Source organism: Mchenga conophoros, linkage group LG8 (genome assembly GCF_057382185.1).
Source record: "Mchenga conophoros isolate Kocher_MC1m ecotype Shallow Benthic linkage group LG8, M_conophoros_male_GT1.1, whole genome shotgun sequence".
Classification (NCBI taxonomy): Eukaryota; Metazoa; Chordata; class Actinopteri; order Cichliformes; family Cichlidae; genus Mchenga; species Mchenga conophoros.
In genome coordinates, this window is record NC_140533.1 from 23,666,253 (window position 1) to 23,684,092 (window position 17,840).

At 38.5% G+C, this 17,840-nt stretch overlaps 1 protein-coding gene across 5 annotated transcripts in view; it reads left to right on the plus strand.

The window, feature by feature from the left end:
* sdk2b (sidekick cell adhesion molecule 2b) overlaps positions 1 to 17,840 on the plus strand; it is a 325,205-nt gene that overhangs the window by 111,176 nt on the left and 196,189 nt on the right. The window lies entirely within an intron of this gene.

The following is a 17,840-nucleotide window of genomic DNA, read 5'->3' on the forward strand; positions in this document are numbered from 1 at the left end:
ACATTTTCTGGTCGTTTCCATAGATAGATAGATAGATATATAGATATATAGATATATATGATAGATAGATATATGCTTAATTGGCATGATCATATTACCAACAGACACTGAAATATTTAATCCTCCCAACCACAATTTATTAGGCATGGAAGTGAACCTGACCTGAGATGGAAAAAAACCAAAACATTCACGTGTTCAACACCAATACTTGAGAGTTTAATGGGTTAATGCATGCAGGCAAGCACAATCTGATAAAGGCTACAACTTATGCACTTCTGTAGAAATGGCATGACCCTGCAACCACAAATTCACCAGGGTCTTTTTTTGTGTTTGTACATTTTTTTGTTGTTGTTGTTTTTCTGTTAGTACATATGTCTGATGTTATTCTCGACCTGGATTGTCAGACTTATTAGGTAATAGGATGCCAGTTCACACAGTGATTTATACAGGGTTCACAAAAATTTGAGATTCTTTGAAAATATACAAATTGCTCATATCTGTTTGCCAATATGGTGTGCTACAAATAAGATTCTTATTTTTATTGTTTATGCAAATCTAAAGGAAATGCACAAATATACGATTTAGTGAACACATCATGTCACAAGTAAGTTTTATCCTTCCCAAGTACTTTTTCAGTGGGAAATCAGTGGGTTCTTTTTACTGTGTGAATAGTTTAGAGATCATATCTATGAATAAAGCTGAAAGAAACTGAACTGAATTAAAATGTGTAGGAAAATAAAGGGGCATTTATAAACATGTAGTCATTATTCTGTACTAATGGACAAAATATTAGGTCAGCTGATTAAGCAGGCTGATTAAATAACATTGTGAAATGATCATCAATCTATCCCAAAACTACACAGAAGTTGACATTTACTGCCATACCAAACCGATATCCAAATCCAGAAATCAAATGGCCACAATATAAAGCTATTAAAAAAATCAGCCACATCCATACTTCTACTTTAAGAAGAGCTGAGAAAATCAAAAAGTGCTTTTTCAGTTAGCAGATCCGGATCTCACTTCTACAAATCATTTTAGAAGTGTTCTAAAAACAGCACAACAAAACCTGTTGAGCCAAAGTAACAAGATGGCTTTAGAGACACTGTCAGATATAGATTAAAAAAATGGAGAAAAAAGGCACGAAAGATTGTTCAGTTAGGAATACAGCAGGTCACATGCGAACCAGTGGCAGTCGTCTAATGATATTATATCAACACCAATTTAAAGAAAATGACAGAATGGAGGGAAACGCTGATGACGCTGCAATCTTCCGGCAGTATTCAGAGCTACTTCCCGACTGTCCAATTTCCTGTAAGCCTCACCAGGACCAGTTAAACCATGTGTGTGTGGGAGTTTGCTGGTCTTTTAGTGCGTGAGCGTGTATGTGTGTGTATCTTTTCAGGAGTGTGGCTTCCCAGCTTTCTCTAATTTCCTTTGTACCTGTGCCAGCCTGAATTGTTTCCTGTATGTGATTGATTTACACTTTCTGGGGACAAGTCTTTCTCTCTCTGGTACTCTTTTCGCTTCTCCATTGCATCCGCCCTTGTGTACACACATAGTATTAGAATTAGAAAATATGATATGATAGGGGAACAAGGTTTGGCACCTCAACTTATCAAAAAAACAATGTTATTACAGAAAGAAATGAACCAGCGGTTAATGGCTGTGTTCAGTTCAGCATAAATGAGTCATCAATGGGTCAGAATGAAACTCTGCACCATTAGTCAGGTATTTTTGTCCCTGATCTATGCACGTGTTTTGACATGAATTGTCCCCATCATTTATTGCTGAACTCACTTCCCTTTGACATTGCTCTGTTTTCTTTCAGTCTGTTGCCCAAAATGTATTAAGACTTTTTTTTTCTCAAGATTTAGTAAACACATACAAAGAATCCCTGAAAGACTCTCATTGTGTGAATAGGGATGAACATGAAACAAATCAGACACCAGTACATCCATCTATTTTCCTGAATGTTTATCCAGCGAGCTGGAACCTTTCTCACCAGTCATAGGGAGAGAGGCTTTCTATCACCGGGCTAGCATACACTCGCATATCCATCGAATTTTAATCTAAAATTCCAGAATAAATCTAACTAATATGTTTTCGGTCTGCAGAGAAGAGAGGAGATCTTGGAAGGACCCCAGCTGACCGTGAGATTGAGACTAGGAACCTTGTTGTTGTGAGAGAGCAGTGATAAAAACACAGCATTGTGCTTCCCACACAAAAACTTAAATAATAAAAATATTGCCTATCTACAGGCAAACCGAACTCGGTTGTTCCTTTAAAGTTTCAATTTTTTGTCATTTACATGGCAAGAAAAATGGGCCCAGTTTCAGAGGCATATTGAGAATTGCCAAAACATCCATTTGTCATCGGTATCCCGATGAATTTCTTTCCTTTCCATTAAACAAGTTCCCAGTTCGAGATTAAATGAGTTTATATGCACAGATGTACTAAGAACAAGTTCTAAGGTCATTAACTAAATTTCAGTTACTCCTTGGTACATTTTCTCTTAACAGCAGGCCACACGAGCGTGTTCCAGCAGTTTTCCATCTGCTGCAGGATTTAGTCACTTAAAGGAAGAGGGATCTGGGCTCACACTCAGTGGAATTTCAGTTGAAAGGCTGCACTCTTTCAAAGATATTAGACTTTTGCCCCAGAACCAAGGGAGTGGGGGGGTGCTGCTAAACTAGAGTTCCAGCAGGTTTTTGTAGATTTCCCCTACAAAATCTCTTCAAAAATGTATTAGTGCTTTTCCTTTCATTCTGATTGATTCATTCTGTCCCCGTTTTTTTTCTTCTGTTTCTCCCGATGTAGAAAGACATCTCCCTGTCCATCCAACCTGACTCTATCACTTTTTTCCCCCCTTATCTTAGTTGCTGGGCAGCCAGAAGTGTGCGCCCCCTTCTCCTTCTTTCTGCTTGTAGCCAGCATAGCCAGTCTCAAAGGACTTCTAAAAGCAGCCTGTAAACAGTATGACGAATCTGTTGCTTGGCGTTGCAGCCGCTGTCACTGACGTATAGTTTGAAAGGTTTGTGAAAAAGACAAGGCAAAAAACAGCAAAGACTCCGGACTCCGTGGGGAGTCAGTGACATCAGAGAAAGCTAGTCACCCCTCCCTGCTCCAGTGTTTGTTCTCTCATCTCTCTCTCTCTGTCACTCCCTTCTTCCCAGTGGCCTTTGAGTTCACCCTTTTTAACTGGCAGGGGCGTTCAGCTCCTGACCTATAAAATATGGAGCCTGTCAACATGTGTTGAAAGACACGAGTGATGGTGATGATGGGATTTACATACTATTAATGATTTGGAAAAGGGAAGAGTGTGCTAGGAAGGGTGAGGGAGAGAGAAAGGAGAAAATGATTGGTTAATGGATCATGTGTGGATGTGTTCCAAATGTCAATGTGCCATTTTAGGACCAAAGAAAAGGTCCATGAATGGAAGGGGAGAAAGAAATTGCCTTGTTGGACAGATCTTGTATGTGTTGGTGTGGGCTGACACGGTTTCTGGACCTTTACCAGGAATGAGGTAGAAAAGAGTCACGGTGCTGAAGGGCTTAAAAAATCAAATCCTCTATTTGACCACTCTGTGGCAGGTGAAACAAACTGTCAACACGTCACTGACACATTAATTGATTATAATTGTATTTACTTTTCTGGCCAGGTGATAATTGTAGGTATAATATCAACTCTGTTTCAGCTCACTTTTTTTCAGTCACAATTCTTTGAGCCAGGGTTGGCATGTATTACTAGCGCTGTTTTAAGCAATTTTTGACCAAACACATCTGGATGGAGCCACAAAACATATTAGCATGTTTAAACCTATTTTAAAACACAGTAGTTATAAAGCTCTGCAGACTGCTTCGAGTCCTGTCTATTTGTGTGCAAATTGGTGAAATGAAAAGTAGCCTAATAAATGAAACACATCAGCCTAATTGCTTTAACTAGCGCTGGCAGTGAAACCAATCAAGTTTGTCCATAGACTCTTTAACTGGGACTTTCGTTTATTTAGATTTGGGATCCATAGCTGGAGGGACTCAAGAATAGCCATTTGTTTATACATGCCAGCTACTGCTGCTGAGGTTAAGCAATATTAAGACAACAAGCCACTAGGTGATAGATGCAGGCTATGACCTAGTGACGTACATATTAAAACATTAAATTCATTTATTATGATCCATTTAAACCTACCAGGCCCCATGTGAAAGAGTAATTGCCCCTTAAACATAATAACTGGTTGTACCACCCTCAGCAGCAAGAAGTGCAATCAAGTGTTTGCGATAACTCACAATGAGTCTTTCACATCAGTGTGGAGGAATTTCGGCCTAATTTTCTGTGCAGATTTGTTTTAATTCATCCACATTTGAGGGTTTTCCAGTATGAACTTGCCTGACTTGGTCACTCCAAAACCTTAATGTGCCGTTTTTTTGAGCCATTCAGAGGTGGACCTGAATGGTGCTGCTCCTTTGGTATTTTACTAAAAAACAGCATCATTTGTAGTTTCATCAGTTATGCAATGTCTCTCTCCTGGAGTCAAGCAGCGAAGCAGCCCCAGACCATCTCAACACCCACATCATGTTTTACTGTTGGGATGATGTTCTGTGAAATTGTGAAAAATGTGTTAGTCTTATGCCAGATGCAATGAGATGTAAAACCTTCCAAAAAGTTCACTTTTTGTCTTGTTAGTCCACAGAATATTTTCCTAAAAAATCTTGGGGATCGTCAAGATGTTTTCTTGATAAATGTCAAACAATCCTTTTTTTTTGGGGGGGGTTGGTGAAACTCTCCTGTGAGGCCATGGATACCTCTTTCTCAATTTCTCATTAACACTGAACTTAACTGAGGGAAGGGAGGCCTGCAGTTCTTTATATAGTTTATATGTTTCACAGGAAACAGATAAGTATGTGGAAGTAAATAGTACGCTGCCAGTCTTTGAATGAGGACTTTAAAGTTAGAGATATAAACACTTGGTTAAGGGAAAGACCGCAGCTTTTCCCTTTACCCGAAAGACTGTGAACTAGCACTGGAAAATGCTGACAGTTTTCCACTGCCTAATCAAAGATTAAAAAAAATATCCCAGAGATGAAAGGGATACTTTTACAGTAAATGTAGTTTATATATGACAGTCATTTATGGCTTGTGTGTTTCCACCGGTGATACATTTGCAGCCAGTCAGCCCAAAATAAGCAAAAGATAGTTGTAGAAGCCCATTTTATCCATTTCTTTCTCCTTATCTTTCTCCCTCTTCATCTTGTTTTGTTTCTCATTCTCAATATGACTATGATTGAAGGTTGGAATTGGATGTGATTTCACATGCTGAGTAAGAGATGTGACTACACATCATGACACTGTGACAAATGCTTCTGTACTGGAGCAGGGAAAACTGATGTTTGTTCTATTTAGCAAAGTACATCGCCACCATTATACGTGGAAACCTGTATGAGTACATGTGTGAATTTTAACGAGTCCTGTATGCTCTTGCAGAGTGCAAATGAGGATGTGTGTGTGTTGAAGTGTTTCTTAATGAGTGTCATTATGGATGAAAGTGTCAGGTTTAAGTGTAAGTTATTAGTGTGGGTTAGTGTGTGTGTAAATTCATAGCAGGTTGGTCTTAGAGGCTTCTTCCTTACACTTTTATTCATTTTTTGTATCATATATTTATATCTTTTCTGCATCTGTACACGTGTGACATGATTCTCTTCCTAAGCATGCATGTGTCTGGCTACGTACCTTGAAAGACTAAAAGCTCCTCTCACCTTCTGCTCAGCAGATATTCCCAGTGGAGCAACATGGCCATTTTTCACCTGACTCCCAACATATTATCTCATTTCCCATGGTAAGGACGCCCCCTCTACCCACTGGCCGTGGTGCTCTGACCTCCAGACCTAACCCACAAAATTCTTTTCCATCCACCTCCATCATTCCTTCCAGCTCTTTATCCGCCCTTTTTTTCCCTTCCGGAATCCGTCTGGGGCCAGCAGCTGATGGATGGTCCCTTAGGAGGGGTTGCGAGAAGGGTTAGGTCTGCTTTCTGGAACTTTTCAGAGCTACAGCAAAGATGGAGAGAGACAAATTGAATCAAGATTGGCAGAGATTTGGGCCATGAGAGAAATGAGGGTGAAAAAACATGTTGTGGGCAAAGGCACTGAAGAAAATACTAAAAATTGTCAGCCTGTGCAAACAGTCCCTTCCCAGTGTTACAGCTGTAGTCTCCACCTTTTCCGTTCTTTCCCTTGCCTACCACTACACTATTTTTCATCACCTGTACCTTACCTAGCCCCATTCTGCCTGTGTTGTCTGCTGTCAGTAAAATCAACTGGGGACTGCTGTGTATTCTGGTACATGTGATATGGTTGCTAGAGTACGCTCACTAAGTATTTGTTTGGGCTGTCAGGGTGTCTCCTGAGTGCCTGCTTGCTTTCTGTTGAATATTTATCATTTATTTAATGCTGCCCCCCCCATCCCCAGCCTTAGAGAGTTGGACTATGCTTCTAATACCCCCCACCTTCTTACTTCTTTATCTCACTCTTTTATTCCTGCCGATAAGTCTGTCGCTACCTTTGCTTTTTCATGTTTCTCAGTGGTACATGGAATGCAGTATTCACCCGTACAGGCATATTTTGTCACACTTCGCTTCTGTCACACGTTTGTACTTTACCATCTCGCCATTTTTGTAATAATCAATCATTGTTTCGTTATAACCATCGATGGTTATCCAAAGTTGTAGTTTTGTAACACCGGTAAAGGAAAAGCAGCTGGAATGAGAGAGGAGTTGTACCTGGATCCGAAAGACCTGGAAAGTGAAATTTCACAGATAAAATCGTCTCCTGTGTGTGTTTATTCTCTGCCTTTCATTTTGCTATTTATTCTCATCACTGACATTGGCCTAAAAGATAGAAGAAAGGGAATGGTGAACAGCAAAAACATGTCTTCCTTTAAGCTGCAATTCAATTGAAAAGAGTTTTATTTTACACAAGAACTGTGCTTCAGTAGCCTCCGTGTTCCTCGCTGGAAATGTCACCTGACAAAGAGTGTTATGGACAATAAAAAAGCATGAAAAGAGGGGAAGAGAAAGTTGGAAAGAGGGTGTAGATGAGACTCTAAAGAACTTGATAAAAGCAGTGAGAGATCACGTTTTCATGTTAGTGAACACGAATTTGCAAGTAGTGCATTTTGATTGGAAATATATTTAATGTCTGAAGCTTGTATTTTTTGTAGCAAATCCAGTGTCACCATGGCAAGTGACATATATGACAACGTATTTAAAAGTCATGCAAATCATCTGTGAAAAACTGATGTGTATGACTACAACTTGGATCTCTAGCATGAAAGATAATTTAATCCTCTACCATCCTCCAGCTTCCAATTTGAGGCTTTTTACTTTCCTTTTAATCAGTATGTACAATGCCCTCCATAATGTTTGGTACAAACATATAATTTGTTTCTACCAAACATTCAATTTGTGATTGAAGTGCAGAGTTTCAGCTTTCATTCAAGGGCTCTTACAAAAATTTAGCATAAGCTGTTTAAGATTTTTCTCTCTCTTTTTTTTTTTTTTGACACTCCTTTGTTTGAATTCAGCCATACTGTAGAGTTTTTGAGTATTAACAGCCTGTTTAATGCCATGCCAAAGTGTCTCAATCAGATTAAATCCAGACTCTGGCTATTCGTAAACCGAGCACGATTAAGTTTCAGGGCACTAACCGATAGCCTGACATTATTCTTCAGGGTTTTCTGGTAGAGAACAGAATGCATGGTTTAATCAGTTACAACAGTCCAGACTACAACCTTCATGTAGTATGATGTTCTTGCCATGGAATGATGTGTTAGTTTTACACAAGATGTATTGAGATGCAAACCTTCCAAAAACTTCAACTTTTTGTGTCATCAGTCCAGAGAATATTTTTCCAAAAGGCTCAGTGATCATCAGGATGTTTCTTTTGGCAAATGTAAGAGGAGCCTTGGTATTCTTATTGGTCAGCAGTGGTTTTCTACTTGGAACCCTCCCATGGATGCCATTTTTGCCCAGTCTCTTTCTTATTGTTGAATCATGAAATCTGACCTTAAATTGGGGGAAGTGAGGTCTGCAGTTCTTTAAATGTTCTGGGGTCTTTTGTTACTTCCTGAATGAGTCATTGACACGTTCTTGGATTAATTTTGGTAGGCCAGGCACTCCTGGGAAGGTTCACCACAGTTCCAAGCTTTCTCCATTTGTGAATTATGCCTCTCACTGTGGTTCGCTGGAGTCCCAAAGTCTTAGAATGGGCTTTGTAACCCATTCCAGACTGATGTCAGTGAATTTATTTCTTTTTTTTTTCCTTCTGTGTTTTTTCAGATTATGTCATGATGTGTTGCTTTTGCAGTAATCAGGCCTGGGCGAGGCTAGTGAAACGAAATTGAGCTCTTCAAAGAAATTGCGGCTAATCACCAATCTAAGTAATTATTTAACAAGGGAGGCATTTTTCCCCACATAGGGTCAGGTTTAGGTTTAAATAGCAAAAAAATAAAATAAGAAATCATAATAATTTCACAGCACTGTATATGCATATAATTCTGAGATTATTTATTTTTATTATTTTACTGCAAAAACCAATAGTAGTTTTGCCTAGAAAGAAACACTGTTCCGTCATATTGGTACTGTTATAAAGACTCAGTCAGAGCTGTCTCAACAAAACAAAAAGACACCAGAGTGGTATTTTTTTTATACGTAGAGAATGTAGCTTATTACTTCACATCATTTGCAGAGAGATACCTTGTAGCCAGCTATTTAAAAACTAATTGTAAATGACAGATAGATGGAAGAAACTGAAAAATTGTCTTAGTTTTTTAAAAAAAAAGAAAAGCATATAACATTTATAATTGTTTCAAGCAGTGCCTCTGAGGCAACTTAACTGTCTTGTCATTTTGTGAATTTATCGCTACCTTAACCTTCAGTGCAAAGCTGTCACATTCATTAGCAAGGAGTCCACACTTTAAATGAATTGTAAGCAGTTTGTCATATTCCCACAATTTTGTATCTATTTAGATGTTTCCAATTAGATATTTCATCTTAAAAAAGGCTCTTGAATAGGAAAATGTGTCAAACTTATCTGTAAGATGGGTTAGAAAAACACAATTACATATTCTTCTCAAACCGCTGAGTTTTATTCAGAAAACCACAGCATGGGTAGTATACACTCAAACACTGCCCCCTACTGAGTTTCAGCCCCCCACCAAGCCACCCACCCCCATCATCTGAAGTTCTTTGATTCCCTGCTCCCTCATCAGCTCTATTAGAAGTCAGGACGGTAGCACTGTCCCCCATATTGAAGCCATTTCATCAGGAAATGGTATAATTCCCTCATCTGGATCCCATTACAGCCAGGCAGACTGCTATTCCTGTGATGTCTGTACAGTGTAATTAAGGGTTTTGTGTCTCACAGCCAGCCACAACTCAGCTTTCTTTCTCTCACTACATCCCAGTATTCGATTTCTTCTCTCCCCATTTAACCCCACTGCCAGAGATTGGCATGCATGCCCACCCACAAATGTATACATATGACCCCACACACATTCATCCATGTTAACATTCATTCGCATGGACTACAGAGACAGTGCGGGTAAGCCGATGAGTGTTCTTCACAAAGTGTGTATCAGTTTCGTGTTCAAAAACGTGAACAATCGGCTGAGTCAATGGATCTGCTTCTCTTTGTTTTGAGTTAACATTTTTAATTCCTGAAAATGAGTAAATTGCAGCACAACTTCTTTTTGAGAATATGGATAATTATACACTATATTAACAGAAGTACTGGTCCACCTGCACATGACTCGTATAGGAGCTGCTCAGCAATGGAAATCAATAGCATGAAGCTCCCAGTACACAGTTCATATGCTGATATTACTTCCAGAGATTGTTTGAAACTTTGAAGTTATTGAGTCAGCAGGGCACTGGGAGCTCTTACAACAATATAGTCAGCCCATATATATCTTAAAATATGTCTTTTTAAGTATTTTAATTTAAAATTAAACATTTTCACCTACAACTCGTGTCTCTTTAATGACTTTACTTACACTGAGGTAAACCCATCTCTTTTGTAACTAAAAATGAAACAAAAACATGATTACAGTTAATGTAGTTGTTTACAACAGAGTACATTTATATTTAATCCCACATTGCCTATTCACCAAAGAATGATAAGAAGGAGCCAGTTAAAAACAGACGTCATGGAATCTCATTAAAATACTTCACTGGCTAGACCTCCTCCTCACCACTTCAGCTCTCAGAGCAGAATGAACTCAAGGTTCATTCTTAACGGACCAGATGGCATCATTCCTAAAACTTGTGCTCTTGAAGGGGGTCATTTTATGGACATGACACGTACTGCACTAAAGAGAGCTGCTTTCCAAGAGGCCAAACATGGACTAAAACATTGGGTATTTCAAATAACACAATGTACATAAAATATGTATATATGCATTCATAAACAGAGTATGTATACATTCTCTCACAGCTTGTGTGCACCATGATCTTGAAAACCTGAGTCTGTCATTGGAAAATCAATGTGCCTTGGTTTCTGATCCAATTAATTAGTAACTCGTGGATGGAGCGATGGGTGTATGTCTTTGGGGTATGTGTGTAAGTGTGTATTCAACCTATCTATCTTTTTCTATTTATAGAAGGATAATTTGCATATTGTATGAGTATTTACCCTTGCCTTGTTGCCATGTCTCCACAATTACATGGCATTAAGCTGCTGTGTTTACTTTCAACAACATCAACCAGCTGTATTGCAATCCACTGAATACTAGACAGCTTGCGATGATGTCACTAATACCTCTCCAAGCTAGCAGCACTTAAACGACTCTGTGACAAACAATAGTTGTATAACCAGATTAGTCCAAAGCCCTATGTCCTGGAGGCCCACTTCTGGCACCTCCTCTGAGGATGAGTGTAATCCTTCAGGCCTTTATGCACCTGCCTAGTGACAACACAATGCAATGATATGCAATGAAACACTGTGCTGTGGTAGACAACACATAAAAAGAAACCCTGAGAATGCACAATGTCTTTCAAGGCACTGCAGAACCAAACAACACAAGAAAGCATGACATGCAATGCACTGTAACATATTACAGCCACGCACAATGCAGTGCATTCAATTTTTTTAAACAACATAATATAAATCCACGCAATGCTGTGAAATAAAAGACAATAGTACTGCAGAATAGCGACTTGACGCCCACCAAAAGTAATTTTTTCTCTCTCTCCCTACCTTAATGAAGTTTTATATAGGAATTAATTTATAATAAACACAGCACTTATTTGCCATAATCAGTACATACCTTCCATTCTTTAACATGGATATTTCAAGAAGGAAGAATTTCTTGTTTTTTATTAATGTCTGATGATTTCACGCTGCCATCCAGAAAAGTTTTAGCAACCACAAGCTCACCAAAGGAAACCATGCCTTCAAACTGTAGAATAGCTCATGTGCAGTTACAATACACACAGGAGAAAATGTCAGCTTCTCACGATTAGTACAGTTCCTACAACATTATCAACAATCTGTACTGTTTCCTGAGAGAGCACCGTTTTAATTTATTTTTTAATCTATTTTATTTTTATTTTTGAATGGAAGAATGTAGTACCAGTAAAAGTAACATAAGGTAACCGATATTCTGAAACTTAGAGGGCAAATAGATTTAGGTATAATCTCCATCACTTCCACAACATAAAAGCTCTATATCCTGCCTAAGGCATTCATCTTTGACAAGTATCAGCCTGCTTTCAGATTGGAGAGTCACTTAAAATAAATAAGCCGTTTTTACAAACTCGTAGTTCATGGAATTCATAGCTATGCGTATGACCTCGTCTTTAAAGGGTCACCGGTTAGATGTAACCTGTGCTTAAATACTAAGTGGAACCAAATGTAATTAGGTTTATACTAAGGTCAGAATATGTTGGTTTATGGTTGTCTGACTTATGACAACAATGAAAACTTTATGGGCATAGGGCAAGGGAAGGTCACTTTGCTGAAGAATGAATACTGTATGAATGACGAGTGTGCGTTTTACTGAATTCCTCTTCAGGTAACCTTACACATCACCAGCCCCGTCTACTCCTAGGACATATAAAAGCTAGTAAAATGTTACTCTGTTGTTAAAAATGTGCAGTATCTATGTAACATCTCCTTGCATCATCAGTTATTTTTAAGTTGGAGTGCAGTGAATGCAGTTAACCTTTAGCTATTCTGTACTTGGATCATTACAAAATCAAATAAATAAACAAATTACTTGAATATTTTAGATCACATTTAACGTGAATATCCGTCCTCTGAGCATTATTCAGTACTGTGCAAGACTCGAGCCACATCTCATTGTCTTTAAACTTAAAAGAAATATGTGCAGCAATTGATTGAAACATGTGGAAACATACACTGAAATACAGCATATACAAAAAAACAGAGCTGGTAGAATTTGTTGTATAATCATTAAGGTAATTTTGGGGATGACAATGTTTTTTCTTAAACACGCTTGAATTCTCTTAAGCAAATTTATTGTAATTTCTTTAAATAGTACCTCTTCAATGATGTTGAGGGCTCTGTGGAGGTCAGTACATGACTGACAATGTTCCACTGTGGGGGTTTCTTTCTATTTTTTTACTGCACTGTCAGTGTATTTGTGATAAATTAGGCCATTGCCAACCATACACTTTCTACATGGCACTGCATGGTGGCTCAAACTCTGACAGCACTTTTATGTGCTCATAATCCCATCAATTTTGACAATGTCCCCAATGTTACTGGCTGAAATGCAGCCCCAAACCACAACAGAGCCTCTTCTCTGTTTCACAAATGGCTTTAGACACTCACTGTGAAGCTCTCTTCTGATCTTCTCCGTACATATTGACATTGATGTAAACCAAAAATTTAAAATTTGGTTTCATCACACCACAATATTTGTTTATTACAGTTCTTTTATAATTTGGCACACCTCAGGGTTTTTTTTTTTCCTTTTCTTACAAATGGCTTCTTGACAGCCAGCTTTCCACTGAGACCATTTCAGATGAAGCTTTGGCAAACAGCAGATGGATCAACTGAAGGGCCAGATGCATCTCTCAGGGCCTTTGTCAGGTCTTTGCTGAATGTTTTTTTTTCCTATTTCCTATGGACTGCACACAAGGCCATACATTGTGTGCATATATATCTCTTTGAGAAGGTTTTATCTGTTCAAAGATATGGCTAAATTAATGCAAACCAATTATATTTATTTTAACTTAATTTACTGATTGTCATTTTATTTTTGCATAGGTCTTTTCAAGATACTTCAAATGTTCAGTAGAGACAAGCCTTAATCCTGGAAAGACCAGGATCAAGCAGAGTCCATTTTCCACAGTTGTCTTGAATTTATCTCAGTGCTTATTCATGTCCATGCCCATAATTTTTCTCATCTCCAGTAATGTCATCCTGCTGAAATCCTTTCACTATCTCGCCTGCCAGTTTGTCCTGACCAGTGTTATGATAATGTAAAATTTCAAATCAATTCCACTGCTATCCAGGCTGGTTAGCGGCTGAAATTAATTTGTAATAGCCTCAAATACTAAAGTGCACACATACAGGACAGGTTACACGTGGCTAATGAGTTAAGAAGTTCAAATATTTTTTCTCCATTTGGAAAGACAGTAGGTAAACGAGGATTTTATCCCATGTAAAATACAATTAAGTTGATAATGAGGGAGTAATTGAAAGTTTCATACTCCTTTGAGCAAAATAAAATGCAGGATTTTAAAAATCTTTGGCATATATATATATATGACATTTTTTGTCAAAGCAATATTTAATGTATGTTTTTGTCACCAGGTTTTAAACCTTAAGAAAACAGTCAGTTCAGTAAGTGTTTGGACGATAACAAAATTGTTATAAATTCTGTTTTTGTACGACAAAGAAATGGAACCAGTCGACATTGAAATGTGGACTTTTAGCTTTAATTAATTGTGTTTAGTCATTTGGGAATTACAGACAGCTTTTTCACATAGTCCCTCACTTTTCACAGGGTCAGAATTGGGCAAACAAACATATTCATAAGTCCAAGGATTATGTTTAACATTTGGATGCCAATTCTTTGCAGTCAATAACCGCCCAGAGTCTGGGACCCATGGGCATCCCAAAGCAGAGATTTAAATTCCTAATCTCTCGACCACACTTGTTAGTGAAGCTCACATTCATATTCTTTAGTTGCAAACAGATTAGGTCACAGAAAACATGAGCATGTTCAAAGAACATGCTGAGTTAGCATATTCATGCACACCACCTGCTGTCCTGATCAGTTTTGCATCAGTTGATTGTATCTGAGCAGAATGTTTAAGCTCTATGTACTTCAGAATTTCTCTTTCTGCTTCTATCATCAGTCACATCGTCATTAAATACTAGTGACCTAGTTCCACTGGAAGCCACGCATGGCTTTGCCATATACAGTAACTGTATTTAACATGTTTTACAAATGATGCGGCATGCTTTGGATCACAACCCCTTTCTTTCCTTTTCCATATGTGCTTTTCCTATCATTATTGTACAAGTAAGTCTTAAGGCATACTCACAAGAGCAACCCTGCAGAGTAACCCGAAAAAGATTACCGAAAAGCACCACTGAACGACACAGGAAATCATTCCTGCCTGTGGCCATCTCCCTGTACAACGCATCCACTTAACACACTGTTTGCTGCTACAACTACACATGTTTCTTTTCCAAATATTTATTTATAAGTGACTTATGTATGTATGTATGTATATATATGTATATATTGTACTATTCTTAGTTAGCGTATTGTCTGTCTTGTCTTAATGTTGGTTTAAAATGGAGCACTGTAACAAAAAATAATTTCCCCCAGGGATCAATAAAGTATTCTGATTCTGATAACCCCAAGCCTATTTGACCCCCAAAGTCCAGTTCATTTGACAAGGCTGTGCTCAGGTGCAGTTAAGTGCACCATATCCTGATCCACCTGAAGAGGTGGTCCTGGCATGATTCAGTTGGACTCAGTCAAGATACACAGGTAATGTGATTTGTAATCGCCCAGGCACGAAGCTCCTACACTTTCTCCGTGACAGCTGCCTGTGTGACAATCTAGTAAGTAAAAGAAAATAACAAATATGTGGAAAAACAGTGTCTCACCACTTTCCTAATTAATCCACAGGGCACATAAAAACCAGAAACTCATTGTGTTCTGGAAGAGTGCTTTTTAAGAGTTTTTGCGGGTGAAAGAGAGCGTATCTGAGAGAGGAGTTAAGATGCTGAGACAAAGTGCAGCAGAATTAGGCCCACAAGTATAACATGAGTGCCTGCCAGCAGGAGAGTGAATTCGTGGGACAGTAGTGCTCAGGTGCAGTAGAAGGCCTGCCTAGTGTGAATGCACCACTGGATTTATGTGTCCAAAGAATCCTGGTGGACTGTTGTTCTCTCTTAAATATTTTCTGACAAGTCTAACCTGGCCTTTCTTTGATTGTGTTTTAGATATGGATATTAGACTTTGATAATGACAAGCAAACCTTTTGAAAGCACTTTTGACTTTACTTTGACGTTCGTTAAAGGAAGAAAATCTGCCACTTTAGATTTCTCGTGTCATCATCCAGGCCTTTTGGTGTCATTGACCATTGACAATGCCTCTTTGGCGTGCATATTAAGAGCTCCTATGAACAGCTACTGAATCCAACACTAGAATCAATCTTTTAGCGCCTAAATTTGTCAGTACAGATAACGAGAAAATTGGGTGACGAGTGGCTGTGAAGCTGCTTATTGGTGATTTTTTACAGTTTTTACTTAGACTGAGTGAAAAAGGAAAAGAAAAAGTCTCTGTAAAAATAATAATGACATGACTCCTACATAATTTATTGAAATCAAGCTGAATGCAGTCACATCTTGATTTGATCATTTCAAATCCACATTCTGGTGGTGTACAGAGACAAAATGAATTGCCTCCTATGACTTACAGACCTACCCAAATATAGATTGGCAACCTGTCAAGGGTGTACGCAACTCTCCCCCCATGACAGCTGGGATAGGCTCCGCCCCCCTGCAATCCGAAAATTGATAAGCAGCCAGGAAAATGAACTGATGGATGAACTTATCAAGCTACCTTACACTCTAAGTACAGTATAGTCACTACATATTGCAAATGTTCAACCGAACCAGCCCTTTATCAGATTCCCGCTCACCTATTGTTGGAGAAACAATATCAGTCTACTGCTGAAACTGTTTTAGAGATTGTTCAAAGCAGAGGTTGTCAGATTTAATTTGTAGGCTTTCAAGTTGTCAAAACTGTCAGTAGAACTTGCTGTGACATTGACACAGTCATTAGTGTTCTCTATCAGTGCAGGACTCCATTTATATCTTCCTGCTTATCTCAGGCCAGAATTTGAAAACTGCAACATTGCAGTCATTACTGATTGTGGTTGGGCACAGAGCATATCCCTGGCCTCATGTTCTACCAAAATGGCATATTAGAGTTTGGAAATCAATGAAAGTCTTGGAATATAGAGCACAGTGTGCACTGTGCCCCATTAATGTGCCCTGGCTAAGTTTGTCATCCTGCTACATGATTGCGGGAAATTTGGTGGTTAGAATTTTACCCTCTTTCTCCCCTCGTCCTCAATTTTTCTCACATATATGACTCCTTGCCAGAACCTACTAAAATTCTTAAGGAAACAGAGTGCACAAATACACCCTTTCTTTGGAACCCAAATATTTGAATGGCTCAAATATCCCCTGCTATCATGTACAAGCAGGAATTTAAAAAGCAGTTTTAAAAACTTTGCTTATCCTGGCCTTCACACTCCTTCAACTTTTTGCTTCTTTTCATTGTCAGCTTTTTCTTTTTGTAACCATGCCACCTCCTCCACTCGCTTTCAGAAGCATCCAAGTGATGCTGCAGTGGCTATCGGAGTCTTGAGGCACCTTTATACTGGTAATTACATTTAATGCATTTACAAAGCTGAAGGTAGTCTTTTTGCTTACACTGTACAATGTGAAAGATTCAGTCCCTGGCCTCTACTGCAACATGTCTTTATCTTATTTATCAGGGTTAATTAATGTATTTATTGAAAATGTTTCTAGCAATTTGTCCTTGACAAGTTAAAGTAAACCCAAGCAAAGAACAGGAAGATTTTCATTATCAGTGTTGGTGAATAATAAGGTTGTTTAACTGTAATCCACTCTCTGGTTGTTAAAACCCAACAGTTAATACTAGATTTAGTTTACAGGTGGAATGCGGTTTATTATAACATGGCAAGCATTCTCTGCTTTGAAGCTCCCTCATACACGTAAGTATATCCAGAAATATAGTTAGTTATTCAATCGTTCCCATGAGGAGGACAGAATGGAGTTTGATATTTCAAACTTACAGGGATTTCAATTTCCCTTATCACTTTTAATTGACAGCTAAGCTTTCACCAAGCCCCCACAGTAAGGCATGAACTCTGATTTTGTGTCTTTTATCTGTTCCTCAAAAAATGTATACATAAAAGATTTTTTTTCCATCTCCATGTTAAATATTTTTGCCTGCTCTCCTTTAAGTTCTTTGTTACACATCTTCCACTAGCTAGACTAGAATTCCCACAAGCTATGACTTATAAAAAACCTTTAGTCAGGCTGTCAGTGTTCTGAGCCATGCCTGCCAGACAGCAGCCTTTGATTCAGAGTTTAACACTTGGGAATACCTACAATATGTGGATTTGTGTCTCTCATGGGACTCCCATTTCATTACTTCCTTCAGCCATCATATAGCGTCGAGTTTATTTCCTTCCCCCAGGCAGACTAAATCTGGTCCAGTGCCAGGCAGACTCACCATGGAACATTGCTATAAAATGAAGC